Here is a 17,983-nt window from a genome sequence, read left to right as displayed (position 1 = left end):
GAATATCGAATATCGAATATTTTACTGTTCGCTCATCTCTAAGAAATACTAATAATTCTCTACAGAGTCCACAACTGAATTCGTTCAACCCGAACCAGAAGTGTTATTTTATACTCTCGAGCCTCTTCACATCCCAGAGTGTAATAATCGGAGGCCCAGAGGATGTGCGAGACGATAAACAAGTAAAATAAACGGTATAACAAAATAAGCCATATTCACCTTCTCCTCACCAATTCTGGCCAATTCTATGCCCCAGTATTATATTCTGAAGTCTAAAGGGACCCCTGGATATAATGATATTTTATGGGTGGTGCATCTCATGATTTTTGGAAAATTTGTAATGAACCCGGCTCATACCCATTTGCTCCTTTCTAATCCTAACAAACTGTGATAGAAAGTTGTTAATTCAATCTATCAAGGACATTGTTTTCTCTGTGCAATCCTGGTATATGGTATTAAAAATTAGAAAAATTAGAAAAATCAAAAAATGTAAGTCTAACCATGTTTCCTATCCCCCTTTGCCTATGAGAACACCTCGTGAAGGAATTACAACACTGTATCATCTACTCCTATCTTCTGTCTATAGGCAAATTGTTTATTTTATTTGTTTATTAAGTTTATTTAAGCAGTAATAACATCCACAGCCCGATTGATGTAATCACTATCAGGTCTATACAAAGTCTCCCAGTCAATTCTTGCAAATCATAGCTGTCATTCTTCTTCACGCTCCCTTGTCCATTTCCTTACACTTTTCATCATAACATTTGGAAATTTAGCACATGACCTAATACCGAAATTTGACTGTAATCTCCTTCGACAGTTGTAATTGAATTTGGATCTTGAGTTTGCAACTTACCAACTGTATCAATCACTAGTAGATCCTACAGTGAATTTCATGCAGTGCTGCCTATAGATGTTCATCCATAAGTTTGTCCACTAAATCTATTTAATCCCCTTGGGGCGCTAACTGCTTTCAAATTATCCTAACTGGCACACCAACAAAATACCCTAAAGTAAATACCTTGCTAGCCCAGCTCCAGATGCTCATATCTTCTCCACCCACATAAAGCCAGCTCTGGCACCCTTCTTCCACCTTCCATGTCACCACCAGTGGTTTCTCTACACCAGCACTGATCAAGGGATGCATCCACACACATCTTACTTTCCAAGCCAATGTTGTCATCAGGGGTGGGGCTATAACATTTAATAACGGTGTTTTATTGGCGTATTATTATTTAATTTTTTAAATGATTTTATTTACATTTTTTAAAACTTTTCTATTATTTTTTTTTCCCAGAGTGTGTCCCCATAAGGTCATAAGAGACCTTTGGGGACATCTGATCACTTTTTTTTTGTATTGAAGGCTGATTTCCCCTGAATCTGAGGATGGTACATTTACCCCCAGTTGCAGGAGGAATACAGCCTCCTGAACACAGTATTACACAGCTTACAGAGCTGATCTGGGTCCTGTAAGATGCTGACACCAGCGGATCACGTGACTGCCGGGTCAGAAGGTGGCTGCATCATGGCGGCGCCTATAGCTGTGCATACAGTCGTCTCCGCTTCCACAGAAGCTTTCAGCAGGGGAATTGGTAAGTAAATATGGCCCATTACTTGCTGGGGTTATTCCAGAATGTAATGGCCTATTAAAGAAAAAAAAACATCAGGGGCCCACTAAGCTCCCTAATGTCCTGGGCCCTGTGGCAGCCGCTACCGCTGCTACCCCGGTATTTACGCCCCTGCTCATCTCTGCGTGGACATGACAATACTTAGTTTTGGGCCCCATAGCTGTTGCTGTACTTCCATTGAGGTTTCATCATTTATACTGCTTATCCAAAAAAATTCTATTAGTCAGCAGTTGCAAAGTGCATCCATTGTAACTCCAGTTTATTGGGCAATTTTGGAGGTGACCCCATCTCAGCTACACAAAGAGCATTGAAAGTGTATCCAGCTAAACAAAACATAACCATAAAACGCTTCAGCATATTTCTGATTAAACTGATTATTTCAGCTTCATTGCAAAGTAAATGTCTTTTAGCTATCAGCGTGATATGAAGAAAATACTGATGATAAAAATCACTGACTTGATTATATTCATATGAAAAATACATTCGGAGCATTGCGAGTACACTGCATAGCCATATCCATTAGATGATTTCCATTTTAACTCATTTCTTACTCACCATCCTATTTAGCTTATGTAGGTCTTAGTAGACGCTCACTTACTATGGTTTGGTTGGTCTTAGCAGGGTTTCTCCCCATACCTGTGCATAGAGTATATATTGTATATATACATGACCTGTGCTTTGTGAACATTTAATGGTCTCAACTTCTTAAGGTTCTGTTTTGCTTTCTGAAAGGAGACCCAATCAGGGTTCTATCAGGGGTTCCTAAACTAACAATGGCAAGGACAATGCAGAATGTGACAATAATGTTTTTGTTAGAGTAGTGGCATTACTAAAGTCTATGAGCCCGCATGCAAATTTTGAACAGTGCCCCCTACTTCATGCCTACATCCCTACAGCGTAGTCTTGATAGAGATGATTATGGATGCTTCAACTGTTGGACTCCTGACAATCTAAAATTGATGGCCTGTCTAAATGATACACCACCATTTTTTTTTAAGCTGGATAGCCCCATCAATACTGAGGTCCCACATTGCAGAAAGTTTTTTTGTTGCAGATTTTGCTGTCTTAGCCAATAATGGCTATAAAAGGAATGGGAAATGTATAGAAAGTGTTTATATTTCTTCCTTCTGCTCAATCCAGTCCAGGTTTTAGCTCAGAAAAATGCTGAAAAACCTGCAACAAATAAAACTGCGTTTCTGCAATGTGGGTCCTCAGTCTAAAAGGGTATGCCAGTTCCTTTGTATTGCTGGCATGTAATATAAATAGTGAATGGTGATCCCTTCAAAGAGCTGATCAGCTGGGGTCCCACTCCAGCATTCCACCCTGTGTCAAAGCAAAGAAAACTTGATGGAACCTTGAAGGAACCCAATATAAGTGGATGGGTCTATCATTTCCCATGTAAACAGGGATACTATATATAGCTTCAAACACATATTATTTACACTTATTAATGTATTTTGGATCATGTATATCAAGAGTTTGGCAGTGATTCCCAAAGTGGTCCAGGTGGACTCCCAGGGGTCTCAGCCGTGACGCAAATTTCCATCATTAGATCTAATCTTCACATTTTTTGATGAGTTTTGGGAATATGGTAGAAATGTAGCAGCAAAGGGTCCATCGAAAACAGTAAAATTTTGAAAGTGGTCTACGAGAAGAAAGTTTGGGAACCTCTGGTTTAGAGCTATTCATAATGATCAGCTTGATGAGACAGCAAGGGAACACTGAGGAAAAGACAAAAGTGTTTTATGACCGCTTCTGTCTTCCCTTTTCCAGCCAACATATCTCTCATTAAGCAGCCTGAGGAAGGGACCCAGGGACCTCACAATGTCACTTTTCCCTTTCCTATATTGACAAGTCCTCTTTGTAGTTTTAACCTGAAATGACCTACCATCCTGTTCTATGTAAAAAAAACAGTGCCTATGTACCAAATGATCTTCTTTTCCATGACGTTGGCACTGAGGATGTTGGCTACCCTAACACCTTACTTACCACCACTGCGGCCTCACCATCCTCTCCTTACCACCCACCCTTGTACCTTCATAGAATAAAGACAAGACAAGAAGAAGTTGAGTAAATTGTCCATTACATAAAACGATACAAGCACAAATATATAAACTGTATCAAAACAATCTCCCCACCTAAATAACTCTCCCATATCCCCCTTTAAGTATAAACATATAAATATTTAAATAAACAGTTAACCCCTTTAAAGCCAACTGACATACTATATAATATCCCAGAGGGTGAGGTCCTTGAAGCTAAAAGATCTGGCCGCCAAACTGTCCATCATAACAAGTTACCCCCAGCCGCAACCATAGGCTCAGGGGCACCAACACCAATGGCAGTATCACCATGTTACAAACCATTCCCCGAGATACCACCCAGCAGAAGCCCAAAAGCAGGCAGACCACCCAACCACAGAAAATAGAATATTGGGTAGAGGCAACACAGTGGCTCAATGATTAGCACTGCAGCCTTGCAGCGCTGGAGTCCTGGGTTTGAATCCCGCCAGGAACAGCATCTGCACGGAGTTTGTATGTTCTCCCTGTGTTTGCGTGGATTTCCTCCCATTCTACAAAGACATACTGATAAGGAAAAAATGTACACTGTGATCCATATATGGGGCTCACAATCTACATTAAAAAAAAAAAATTGAATATTGGGGAAGCTACCAGCCATGTTTCCCCACCCCCAACTTTGAACCAACTCCAAGGACCCCCCCACCCGACTACTGCTGTGACAAGGGGAAAAAACACCTACCACTCAACTGCCTAACATGAGGGCAAGTGGGTGGGACCATTTCTCCTTCCCAGCAGTGAATGAATGCTGAGTAAGGAGATAGGGGGTATAAAAAGCCTCCCCCTAGCAACTCCTGCCGTGGGCTAACCCCCCCCCCCCCCACACACACACACACACACATATACACACACACACACACACACACCTCTGTCCCTAGCCAGCCCTCAGGCCCTGTCATCTTTTCCTTTTTCTTTTACATCTCCTTTCTCAATTCTCCAGGATATTTTAGTACTTCACACATCGCGTTCTCTTTATTACACTGTATATAGTGATCTTGTGGTTCTGCTGACAATGGTTTTTATGTTACGGTATAAAGCTGTATTGTTTTCCATCCAGCTACAAATACAAAATATAACAAAACAAGTGAACACTGAAAATGCTGGATTGGTTGCTGATATAATCGCAGTGATTTTGATATCTGGCTGCAATGGAAATGCATTTTAATTCAGTAAGTATTATGAGTCATTGTATCACTGAGAGATTTCTATCCACTGATTCCTCTCTGTAGCAGCAATTCCTGTACCCCCCGCCAGATTGTCACAGAGCCGAACAGAAATAACAGCCTTATTGAGCAATACAATGGTTGTGCCATGGCGTACAAATCCAGCCACTACAGAGTTAAAATGAAATCACTAATATCGTATGCTAAGTAATAAAACAAACGTGAGAAAATCTCTAATGAACCACACTGCAGTGCTTCATAGTCTCCTATACATTTATTTAAAATGTCGCCATCATAATGCAGCACAAAGTAATGACTAGAGATGAGCGAACAGTGTTCTATCGAACTCATGTTCGATCGGATATTAGGCTGTTCGGCATGTTCGAATCGAATCGAACACCGCGTGGTAAAGTGCGCCATTACTCGATTCCCCTCCCACCTTCCCTGGCGCCTTTTTTGCTCCAATAACAGCGCAGGGTAGGTGGGACAGGAACTACGACACCGGTGACGTTGAGAAAAGTAGGCAAAACCCATTGGCTGCCGAAAACATGTGACCTCTAATTTAAAAGAACAGCGCCGCCCAGGTTCGCGTCATTCTGAGCTTGCAATTCACCGAGGACGGAGGTTTCCGTCCAGCTAGCTAGGGCTTAGATTCTGGGTAGGCAGGGACAGGCTAGGATAGGAAGGAGAAGACAACCAACAGCTCTTATAAGAGCTAAATTCCAGGGAGAAGCTTGTCAGTGTAACGTGGCACTGACGGGCTCAATCGCCGCAACCCAGCTTTCCCAGGATCCTGAATGGAATACACTGTCAGTGTATTCCCGTATACCCGATATATACCCCCGATACCCGTTCCAACGGTGTGCCCCCCCACCTTCACCCCAGAAATACCCTGCAAGTCCCCTAGCAATAGAATTGGGGCTATATACACCCACTATTTTTGCTACTGCCATATAGTGCCAGTTTCTGACTGGTAATTCAAAGAATATATTGTGGTTACGTGCACCCACAATTTTTACTACTGGTATACAGTGCCATTGTCTGACTGGGAATTCAAAGAATATATTGGGAATACAAATGCCCTCATTTCTTGCTACTGCCATATAGTGCCAGTGTCTGACTGGGAATTCAAAGAATATATTGGGGTTACGTGCACCCACAATTTTTACTACTGGTATACAGTGCCATTGTCTGACTGGGAATTCAAAGAATATATTGGGGTTATAAATACCCTCATTTCTTGCTACTGCCATATAGTGCCAGTTTCTGACTGGTAATTCAAAGAATATATTGTGGTTACGTGCACCCACAATTTTTACTACTGGTATACAGTGCCATTGTCTGACTGGGAATTCAAAGAATATATTGGGAATACAAATACCCTCATTTCTTGCTACTGCCATATAGTGCCAGTGTCTGACTGGGAATTCAAAGAATATATTGGGGTTACGTGCACCCACAATTTTTACTACTGGTATACAGTGCCATTGTCTGACTGGGAATTCAAAGAATATATTGGGGTTATAAATACCCTCATTTCTTGCTACTGCCATATAGTGCCAGTTTCTGACTGGTAATTCAAAGAATATATTGTGGTTACGTGCACCCACAATTTTTACTACTGGTATACAGTGCCATTGTCTGACTGGGAATTCAAAGAATATATTGGGAATACAAATACCCTCATTTCTTGCTACTGGTATATAGTGCCATTGTCTGACTGGGAATTCAAAGAATATATTGGGGTTACGTGCACCCACAATTTTTACTACTGGTATACAGTGCCATTGTCTGACTGGGAATTCAAAGAATATATTGGGGTTATAAATACCCTCATTTCTTGCTACTGGTATATAGTGCCATTGTCTGACTGGGAATTCAAAGAATATATTGGGAATACAAATACCCTCATTTCTTGCTACTGCCATATAGTGCCAGTGTCTGACTGGGAATTCAAAGAATATATTGGGGTTACGTGCACCCACAATTTTTACTACTGGTATACAGTGCCATTGTCTGACTGGGAATTCAAAGAATATATTGGGGTTATAAATACCCTCATTTCTTGCTACTGCCATATAGTGCCAGTTTCTGACTGGTAATTCAAAGAATATATTGTGGTTACGTGCACCCACAATTTTTACTACTGGTATACAGTGCCATTGTCTGACTGGGAATTCAAAGAATATATTGGGAATACAAATACCCTCATTTCTTGCTACTGCCATATAGTGCCAGTGTCTGACTGGGAATTCAAAGAATATATTGGGGTTACGTGCACCCACAATTTTTACTACTGGTATACAGTGCCATTGTCTGACTGGGAATTCAAAGAATATATTGGGGTTATAAATACCCTCATTTCTTGCTACTGCCATATAGTGCCAGTTTCTGACTGGTAATTCAAAGAATATATTGTGGTTACGTGCACCCACAATTTTTACTACTGGTATACAGTGCCATTGTCTGACTGGGAATTCAAAGAATATATTGGGAATACAAATACCCTCATTTCTTGCTACTGCCATATAGTGCCAGTTTCTGACTGGTAATTCAAAGAATATATTGTGGTTACGTGCACCCACAATTTTTTACTACTGGTATACAGTGCCATTGTCTGACTGGGAATTCAAAGAATATATTGGGAATACAAATACCCTCATTTCTTGCTACTGCCATATAGTGCCAGTTTCTGACTGGTAATTCAAAGAATATATTGTGGTTACGTGCACCCACAATTTTTACTACTGGTATACAGTGCCATTGTCTGACTGGGAATTCAAGGAATATATTGGGAATACAAATACCCTCATTTCTTGCTACTGCCATATAGTGCCAGTTTCTGACTGGTAATTCAAAGAATATATTGTGGTTACGTGCACCCACAATTTTTACTACTGGTATACAGTGCCATTGTCTGACTGGGAATTCAAAGAATATATTGGGAATACAAATACCCTCATTTCTTGCTACTGCCATATAGTGCCAGTGTCTGACTGTGAATTCAAAGAATATATTGGGGTTACGTGCACCCACAATTTTTACTACTGGTATACAGTGCCATTGTCTGACTGGGAATTCAAAGAATATATTGGGGTTATAAATACCCTCATTTCTTGCTACTGCCATATAGTGCCAGTTTCTGACTGGTAATTCAAAGAATATATTGTGGTTACGTGCACCCACAATTTTTACTACTGGTATACAGTGCCATTGTCTGACTGGGAATTCAAAGAATATATTGGGAATACAAATACCCTCATTTCTTGCTACTGCCATATAGTGCCAGTTTCTGACTGGTAATTCAAAGAATATATTGTGGTTACGTGCACCCACAATTTTTACTACTGGTATACAGTGCCATTGTCTGACTGGGAATTCAAAGAATATATTGGGAATACAAATGCCCTCATTTCTTGCTACTGCCATATAGTGCCAGTGTCTGACTGGGAATTCAAAGAATATATTGGGGTTACGTGCACCCACAATTTTTACTACTGGTATACTGTGCCATTGTCTGACTGGGAATTCAAAGAATATATTGGGGTTATAAATACCCTCATTTCTTGCTACTGCCATATAGTGCCAGTTTCTGACTGGTAATTCAAAGAATATATTGTGGTTACGTGCACCCACAATTTTTACTACTGGTATACAGTGCCATTGTCTGACTGGGAATTCAAAGAATGTATTGGGAATACAAATACCCTCATTTCTTGCTACTGCCATATAGTGCCAGTTTCTGACTGGTAATTCAAAGAATATATTGTGGTTACGTGCACCCACAATTTTTACTACTGGTATACAGTGCCATTGTCTGACTGGGAATTCAAAGAATATATTGGGAATACAAATACCCTCATTTCTTGCTACTGCCATATAGTGCCAGTGTCTGACTGGGAATTCAAAGAATATATTGGGGTTACGTGCACCCACAATTTTTACTACTGGTATACAGTGCCATTGTCTGACTGGGAATTCAAAGAATATATTGGGAATACAAATACCCTCATTTCTTGCTACTGCCATATAGTGCCAGTTTCTGACTGGTAATTCAAAGAATATATTGTGGTTACGTGCACCCACAATTTTTACTACTGGTATACAGTGCCAATTTCTAACTAGGAATTCAAAATGCGCAAGGCTCCCGGAAAGGGACGTGGACGAGGCCGTGGGCGAGGTCGGGGGAATGGTTCTGGGGAGCAAGGTAGCAGTGAAGCCACAGGGCGTCCTGTGCCTACTCCTGTGGGGCAGCAAGCATTGCGCCACTCCACAGTGCCAGGGTTGCTTGCCACATTAACTAAACTGCAGGGTACAAACCTTAGTAGGCCCGAGAACCAGGAACAGGTCTTGCAATGGCTGTCAGAGAACGCTTACAGCACATTGTCCAGCAGCCAGTCAGACTCTGCCTCCTCTCCTCCTATTACCCAACAGTCTTGTCTTCCTTCCTCCCAAAATTCCGAAGCTTTACAGAACAATAACCCAAACTGTCCCTGCTCCCCAGAGCTGTTCTCCGCTCCTTTCATTGTCCCTCAACCTGCCTCTCCACGTCACGATTCCACGAACCTAACAGAGGAGCATCTGTGTCCAGATGCTCAAACACTAGAGTCTCCTCCATCTCCGTTCGATTTGGTGGTGGATGACCAGCAACCCACCCTCATCGACGATGATGTGACGCAGTTGCCGTCAGGGCATCCAGTTGACCGGCGCATTGTGCGGGAGGAGGAGATGAGACAGGAGTTGGAAGAGGAAGTGGTGGATGATGAGGACACTGACCCGACCTGGACAGGGGGGATGTCAAGCGGGGAAAGTAGTGTGGATGTTGAGGCAGGTGCAGCACCAAAAAGGGTAGCTAGAGGCAGAGGCAGAGGTCAGCAGCTTAGGCGAAGCCAGGCCACACCCGGAATCTCCCAAGATGTTCCAGTTCGTACCCAGCCCCGAAAAACTCCCACCTCGAGGGCACGTTTCTCGAAGGTGTGGAGTTTTTTCAAGGAATGCGCCGAGGACAGATATAGTGTTGTCTGCACAATTTGCCTCTCGAAATTGATTAGGGGCTCTGAGAAGAGCAACCTGTCCACCACTTCAATGCGCCGTCATTTGGAATCCAAGCACTGGAATCAGTGGCAGGCAGCAACGGCAGGACAAAGGCCGCCTGCCGTTCACGCCACTGCCACTGCCTCTGCCACTGCCTCTGCCTCTGCCACTGCCACTGCTGACTGTGCTGGCGATGCACTCCAGAGGACGAGCCAGGACACCACTTCATCTGCCTCCGCCACTTTGTTGACTTCTACCTCATCCTCCCCTGGTCCTGTCTTATCTCCTTCTCCTGCACCATCAAAGGCACCATCAGGCGTTTCTTTACAACAACCCACCATCTCTCAGACATTGGAGCGGCGGCAGAAATACACTGCTAACCACCCACACGCGCAAGCCTTGAACGCCAACATCGCTAAACTGCTGGCCCAGGAGATGTTGGCGTTCCGGCTTGTTGAAACTCTCACCTTCCTGGACCTGATGGCAACTGCGGCACCTCGCTATGCCGTCCCTAGCCGTCACTACTTCTCCCGGTGTGCCGTCCCCGCCTTGCACCAGCACGTGTCACTCAACATCAGGCGGGCCCTTAGTTCCGCGCTTTGCACAAAGGTCCACTTGACCACCGACGCGTGGACAAGTGCATGCGGACAGGGACGCTACATTTCACTGACGGCACACTGGGTGAATGTAGTTGAGGCTGGGACTGCTTCCCAAACTGGCCCGGTGTACCTCGTCTCCCCGCCTAACATTCCTGGCAGGGACACGAGAAGAACACCCCCCTCCTCCTCCTCCTCTACCGCCTCCTCCTCCGCCACCGCCTCCTCCTCCGCCACCGCCTCCTCCTCCGCTGTTAGATTGACCCCAGCTACGAGTTGGAAACGTTGCAGCACTGGCGTTGGTAGACGTCAGCAGGCTGTGCTGAAGCTGATCAGCTTGGGGGACAGACAGCACACTGCCTCCGAGGTGAGGGATGCCCTCCTCGATGAGACGGCAATATGGTTTGAGTCGCTGCACCTGGGCCCAGGCATGGTCGTTTGTGATAACGGCCGGAACCTGGTAGCAGCTCTGGAGCTTGCCGGACTCCAACATGTTCCATGCCTGGCCCACGTCTTCAACCTAGTGGTGCAACGTTTCCTAAAGAGCTACCCCAATGTTCCAGAGCTACTGGTGAAAGTGCGGCGCATGTGCGCCCACTTTCGCAAGTCGACAGTAGCCGCTGCTAGCTTAAAATCTCTCCAGCAACGCCTGCATGTGCCACAACACCGGCTTTTGTGCGACGTCCCCACACGCTGGAACTCAACGTTTCAGATGTTGAATAGAGTGGTTGAGCAGCAGAGACCTTTGATGGAATACCAGCTACAAAACCCTAGGGTGCCACAAAGTCAGCTGCCTCAGTTTCACATCCATGAGTGGCCATGGATGAGAGACCTTTGTGACATCCTACGGGTCTTTGAGGAGTCCACAAGGAGGGTGAGCTCTGAGGATGCGATGGTGAGCCTTACAATCCCGCTCTTGTGTGTTCTGAGAGAATCCCTGATTGACATCAGGGATAACTCAGATCACACAGAGGAGTTAGGGATAGCATCCGATCCGTCACAGCTGGAGAGTAGGTCCACACATCTGTCCGCTTCACTGCGTTTAATGGAGGAGGAGGAGGAGGAGGAGGAGGAGGAGGAAGAAGAAGAGTTGTCCGATGATGTGATGGTGATACAGGAGGCTTCCGGGCAACTTCGAATCGTCCCATTGTTGCAGCGCGGATGGGTAGACATGGAGGATGAGGAGGAAATGGAGATTGAACTTTCCGGTGGGGCCAGAGGAGTCATGCCAACTAACACTGTGGCAGACATGGCTGAGTTCATGTTGGGGTGCTTTACAACCGACAAGCGTATTGTCAAAATCATGGAGGACAACCAGTACTGGATCTTTGCTATCCTTGACCCCCGGTATAAAAACAACATCTCGTCTTTTATTCCGGTAGAGGGGAGGGCCAATCGCATCAATGCTTGCCACAGGCAATTGGTGCAGAATATGATGGAGATGTTTCCAGCATGTGACGTTGGCGGCAGGGAGGGCAGTTCCTCCAGTAGGCAACCAAGTTCTCACCGGTCCACACAAACGAGGGGCACACTGTCTAAGGTCTGGGACACCTTGATGGCACCCCCTCGCCAAAGTGCCGCCACGGAGGGTCCTAGTGTCACCAGGCGTGAGAAGTATAGGCGCATGTTGCGGGAATACCTTTCCGACCACAGCCCTGTCCTCTCCGACCCCTCTGCGCCCTACACGTATTGGGTGTCGAAGTTGGACCTGTGGCTTGAACTTGCCCTATATGCCTTGGAGGTGCTGTCCTGTCCTGCCGCCAGCATCCTATCTGAGAGGGTGTTCAGTGCAGCCGGTGGCATCATCACTGACAAGCGCACCCGTCTGTCAGCTGAGAGTGCCGACCGGCTCACTTTGATAAAAATGAACCACCACTGGGTAGAGCCGTCATTTTTGTGCCCACCTGTGTAAAGCACCCCAACATGAAACTCCATGTCTGTACTCAACCTCTCCAATTCCTCCGCATCCTCATACTCATCCACCATAAGCGTTGCACAATTCTGCTAATACTAGGCTCCCTCCACCCTGATTTCCCCCAACTCTGCTGGTTAGAGGCTCCCTCCACCCTGATTTCCACCAACTCTGCTGGTTAGAGGCTCCCTCCACCATGAATTTGCCCAAACTGGGCTGTTTAGAGGCTCCCTCCACCATGAATTGGTCCAAACTGGGGTTTTTAGAGGCTCCCTCCACCATGAATTGGTCCAAACTGGGCTGTTTAGCGGCTCCCTCCACCATTAATTGGTCCAAACTTGGCTGTTTAGAGGCTCCCTCCACCATTAATTGGTCCAAACTGGGCTGGTTAGAGGCTCCCTCCACCATGAATTGGTCCAAACTGGGTTTTTTAGAGGCTCCCTCCACCATGAATTGGTCCAAACTGGGGTTTTTAGAGGCTCCCTCCACCATGAATTGGTCCAAACTGGGCTGTTTAGCGGCTCCCTCCACCATTAATTGGTCCAAACTGGGCTGGTTAGAGGCTCCCTCCACCATGAATTTGCCCAAACTGGGCTGTTTAGAGGCTCCCTCCACCATGAATTTGCCCAAACTGGGCTGGTTAGAGGCTCCCTCCACCATGAATTGGTCCAAACTGGGCTGTTTAGCGGCTCCCTCCACCATTAATTGGTCCAAACTGGGCTGGTTAGAGGCTCCCTCCACCATGAATTTGCCCAAACTGGGCTGTTTAGAGGCTCCCTCCACCATGAATTGGTCCAAACTGGGGTTTTTAGAGGCTCCCTCCACCATGAATTGGTCCAAACTGGGCTGTTTAGCGGCTCCCTCCACCATTAATTGGTCCAAACTGGGCTGGTTAGAGGCTCCCTCCACCATGAATGTGCCCAAACTGGGCTGTTTAGAGGCTCCCTCCACCATGAATTTGCCCAAACTGGGCTGGTTAGAGGCTCCCTCCACCATGAATTGGTCCAAACTGGGGTTTTTAGAGGCTCCCTCCACCATGAATTGGTCCAAACTTGGCTGTTTAGAGGCTCCCTCCACCATTAATTGGTCCAAACTGGGCTGGTTAGAGGCTCCCTCCACCATGAATTGGTCCAAACTGGGTTTTTTAGAGGCTCCCTCCACCATGAATTGGTCCAAACTGGGTTTTTTAGAGGCTCCCTCCACCATGAATTGGTCCAAACTGGGGTTTTTAGAGGCTCCCTCCACCATGAATTGGTCCAAACTGGGCTGTTTAGCGGCTCCCTCCACCATTAATTGGTCCAAACTGGGCTGGTTAGAGGCTCCCTCCACCATGAATGTGCCCAAACTGGGCTGTTTAGAGGCTCCCTCCACCATGAATTTGCCCAAACTGGGCTGGTTAGAGGCTCCCTCCACCATGAATTGGTCCAAACTGGGGTTTTTAGAGGCTCCCTCCACCATGAATTGGTCCAAACTGGGCTGTTTAGCGGCTCCCTCCACCATTAATTGGTCCAAACTGGGCTGGTTAGAGGCTCCCTCCACCATGAATGTGCCCAAACTGGGCTGTTTAGAGGCTCCCTCCACCATGAATTTGCCCAAACTGGGCTGGTTAGAGGCTCCCTCCACCATTAATTGGTCCAAACTGGGCTGGTTAGAGGCTCCCTCCACCATGAATTTGCCCAAACTGGGCTGTTTAGAGGCTCCCTCCACCATGAATTTGCCCAAACTGGGCTGGTTAGAGGCTCCCTCCACCATGAATTGGTCCAAACTGGGTTTTTTAGAGGCTCCCTCCACCATGAATTTGCCCAAACTGGGCTGGTTAGAGGCTCCCTCCACCATGAATTGGTCCAAACTGGGTTTTTTAGAGGCTCCCTCCACCATGAATTTGCCCAAACTGGGCTGGTTAGAGGCTCCCTCCACCATGAATTGGTCCAAACTGGGTTTTTTAGAGGCTCCCTCCACCATGAATTTGCCCACACTGGGCTGGTTAGAGGCTCCCTCCACCATGAATTGGTCCAAACTGGGGTTTTTAGAGGCTCCCTCCACCATGAATTTGCCCAAACTGGGCTGGTTAGAGGCTCCCTCCACCATGAATTGGTCCAAACTGGGTTTTTTAGAGGCTCCCTCCACCATGAATTTGCCCACACTGGGCTGGTTAGAGGCTCCCTCCACCATGAATTGGTCCAAACTGGGTTTTTTAGAGGCTCCCTCCACCATGAATTGGTCCAAACTGGGCTGTTTAGAGGCTCCCTCCACCATGAATTGGTCCAAACTGGGGTTTTTAGAGGCTCCCTCCACCATGAATTTGCCCAAACTGGGGTGTTTAGAGGCTCCCTCCACCATGAATTTGCCCAAACTCTGCTGGTTAGAGGCTCAATCCACCCTGATTTTCAAAACAAATGTTGGTGCCAACCTCAACTTACTACAAGAGCCAAATTCACTGCTGGTGACAAGCTCTCCTCACTGCAAGTGCCAAATACACATGTTTCAAGGTGTTTTCCTACTGTCAGAGAGGTGGTATTGAGTGTGTAAAGTGTGTAGTTGTTAGGCTGTGATGTTGGGGTAATAGAGGGTCTTTGGTGTGTTAGATGCCCCCAGACATGCTTCCCCTGCTGTCCCAGTGTCATTCCAGAGGTGTTGGCATCATTTCCTGGGGTGTCATAGTGGACTTGGTGACCCTCCAGACACGGATTTGGGTTTCCCCCTTAACGAGTATCTGTTCCCCATAGACTATAATGGGGTTCGAAACCCGTTCAAACACACGAACATTGAGCGGCTGTTCGAATCGAATTTCGAACCTCGAACATTTTAGTGTTCGCTCATCTCTAGTAATGACATTTTTTTTAGTATTTTAGTATTTCTATATGAGGGTTTGTATATTCACATGTGCAGGATAACAGGTTATCAGTTTTTTCTGCAGGTTTTTAATGTGGTTTTTTCAGGAGTGGATTTAACATGAGAAGTGCTGCATGTCCTACATACCTTCTTGCCTCTCTAAGGACTGATCTGCACCCCTATTGATATGCCTTTACTTAATATGTCCTTGCTTTTTAACTTCTTAAAGGGATTCTACCATTAAAACTCTTTTTTTTTCTCATTCACAAGTCGAAATAGCCTTAAGAAAGGCTATTCTTCTCCGTCCTTTAGAAGTCGTCTCCGCCTCACCGTTTGGTTAAAATCCTGGTTTTTGTCAGTATGCAAATGAGTTCTCTCGCAGCACTGGGGGCGGGTCTCAGCACTCAAACAGCACTGGTGGCATCCCCAATGCTGCGAGAGAACTCTCTCCAGTGATGCCTCCATCTTCTTCAGCAACCGCCTTTTCACTCGTGTTTTTCCGGCTGGGGTCACACTTCGACGCCTGCACATTCAGCTCTGCCATCAAGCCACTGGCAGAGCCAAGTGCACATGCCGGCGGCCATTTTTTTGTGGCTGCTAACGCAAGCATGCGCAGTATGCTCTGTACTCCATAGAAATACAGGAGCGTACTGAGCAAAAAAATGGCCTTCGGAATGTGCACTCAACTCTGCCAGAGGCCCGATGACAGAGTCGACTGTGCAGGCGTCAAAGCGTGACCCCAGCTGGAAAAAGGCGAGTGAAGAGGCGGTTGCTGAAGAAGATGGAGGCGTCGCTTAAGAGAGTTCTCTCGCAGCATTGGGGACACCCCCAGTGCTGAGGCTCGCTCCCAGTGCTGCGAGAGAACTCATTTGCATACTGTCAAAAAACAGGATTTTAACCAAATGGCGGGGCGGAGACGACTTCTAAAGGTAGGAGACGAATAGCCTTTCTTAAGGCTATTCCGACGTGTGAACGACATAAAAAAGAGTTTTAATGGTAGAATCCCTTTAAATTTGGCGATCACAGTTGGCGTCAACCTATCCCAAGGCAACGCCCTTTCAGCTTTTCTGCATCTTCCACTTTCATCTGTTACAGCTTTCTCAAATGTCCCTCTTTTAAGGAAATGTGAGAGAGTGGAACAGTAATATATGATGCCACCATGTCCCCTGATTTATGAGTATTGTTGATGATTTTATAATTTGTACCTTGTCATATATGAATATTTAAGTTGAATTTTATTTGTTTTATTGGATTGTAATGTGAGAAATGTTCAGTAAAGCACCAGCATTTTTGTTGGTTTCAACTTAAAAAAAAATCTGTTTCAGCTTTCTCAACTTCAGCAGTTCATTCATTGGGGGAATATCATTTTCCCAGTACGTATGGGGGGGCACTAAAAGTATAATTTTAATGTGCTTGGATTTCCTTGGGGACTCTATTACTGCTTCATGTGGGGGCAATAGCCCCAACCCTAGTACTAAAGGGTACTTTTCTGTGTTTGTGCCTACTGTGGGAGCTCTCATACTCTATGTGGAGGCAGTGGCACAAAAGGGGCTTTCTCTTATGTTAATGTGTGGGGTGGGGCATACACCTTGGGAACTGTGCCTGGCAATGCCTCTAGAATATCCAAGTGATATTTTGATCAGAACTACCGATCAGTCTCTATTTGTTGTTGATAACTATTATTGATCAGTCATATTGAAGCTCAGTTCTGGAGTGAATAGCTGGGACATAATATATATTTCTATAGTAGTATTTATTAATAATCTGCGTAAACCTGCTTACAACTAGCACCTCCAATTCTGTAGCATAATTGTGTAGTCCAGAAATGACGCCCTAATTTACCAAGTCTCTATTTACATAAACACGCCCTTTATTTGCATAAAAACCCCTACAAGCATGGTGTAGAACGCCTTCTTCAGGCCGCGGGCCCCACATAGTGTATATGCTGTACATTTATTTCAAAGTGGACTACGGCTAATCCTATCCACACATTGCAGAAAATAATCCGAAATGGAAATGCTGCGATTTGAGAAATGCTTGCGTTTTTCCAAATCAAAGCATGTCAATTATACCTACGGAAACGCTGACGGTTTCCGTATAGGAATATTGGAAGCAGAAAGGCCACAGAGGAAGATTCTGTAGACTTACTGTGAAAACCGCTGCGGGAAAAACATGGTGTGTTTCAACTGCAGTTTTTCCTGCAGCACTTTTTGGCTATGGCCCGCTTTGTGGTGACTTAGCCTCAGATATTATGGCCCTGAGTTTTTTTTTAGGTTTTTAGATTTTTTTTTAAGAGACTTAGTCACAGCTAGAGAAGATATGTGAGCAAGTATCTGATTTAAGAAAAAAAATAGAAATTTGAAACAGGACAGTAATTTCTTGGGTTCAATATTTTTGTAATCCTTGCAATGTTGATCTATGGCGCTCACTTGCTGGCCAAGTTTATCAATCTATTTTTCAATTATAAAATGCTTGTTTTACTGTCTTTTCTCATCCATTCACAGTAGATAGCGTCCTAGTCATTGGGTGTGAATGATGTCAGTCTTTAAAGATCAGGATTAATGCATACTCCATTATTAACACACTGATGTGGACATAAGTGTAAATCTTTAACACCAGGAGCACATTCTTTCATCTTAATGTGTATCTGACTTAAATAAATGTCTCCTTGAAGATCATTTAGAAACTGAAACGCACACTCTGGGAGATTAATTCTTATCCTTTAGGTCTTATATTCTGC

The sequence above is a fragment of the Leptodactylus fuscus genome, chromosome 5 (assembly GCF_031893055.1).
Source record: "Leptodactylus fuscus isolate aLepFus1 chromosome 5, aLepFus1.hap2, whole genome shotgun sequence".
NCBI classification, from domain to species: domain Eukaryota; kingdom Metazoa; phylum Chordata; class Amphibia; order Anura; family Leptodactylidae; genus Leptodactylus; species Leptodactylus fuscus.
Note: the sequence above shows the minus strand (reverse complement) of the source record.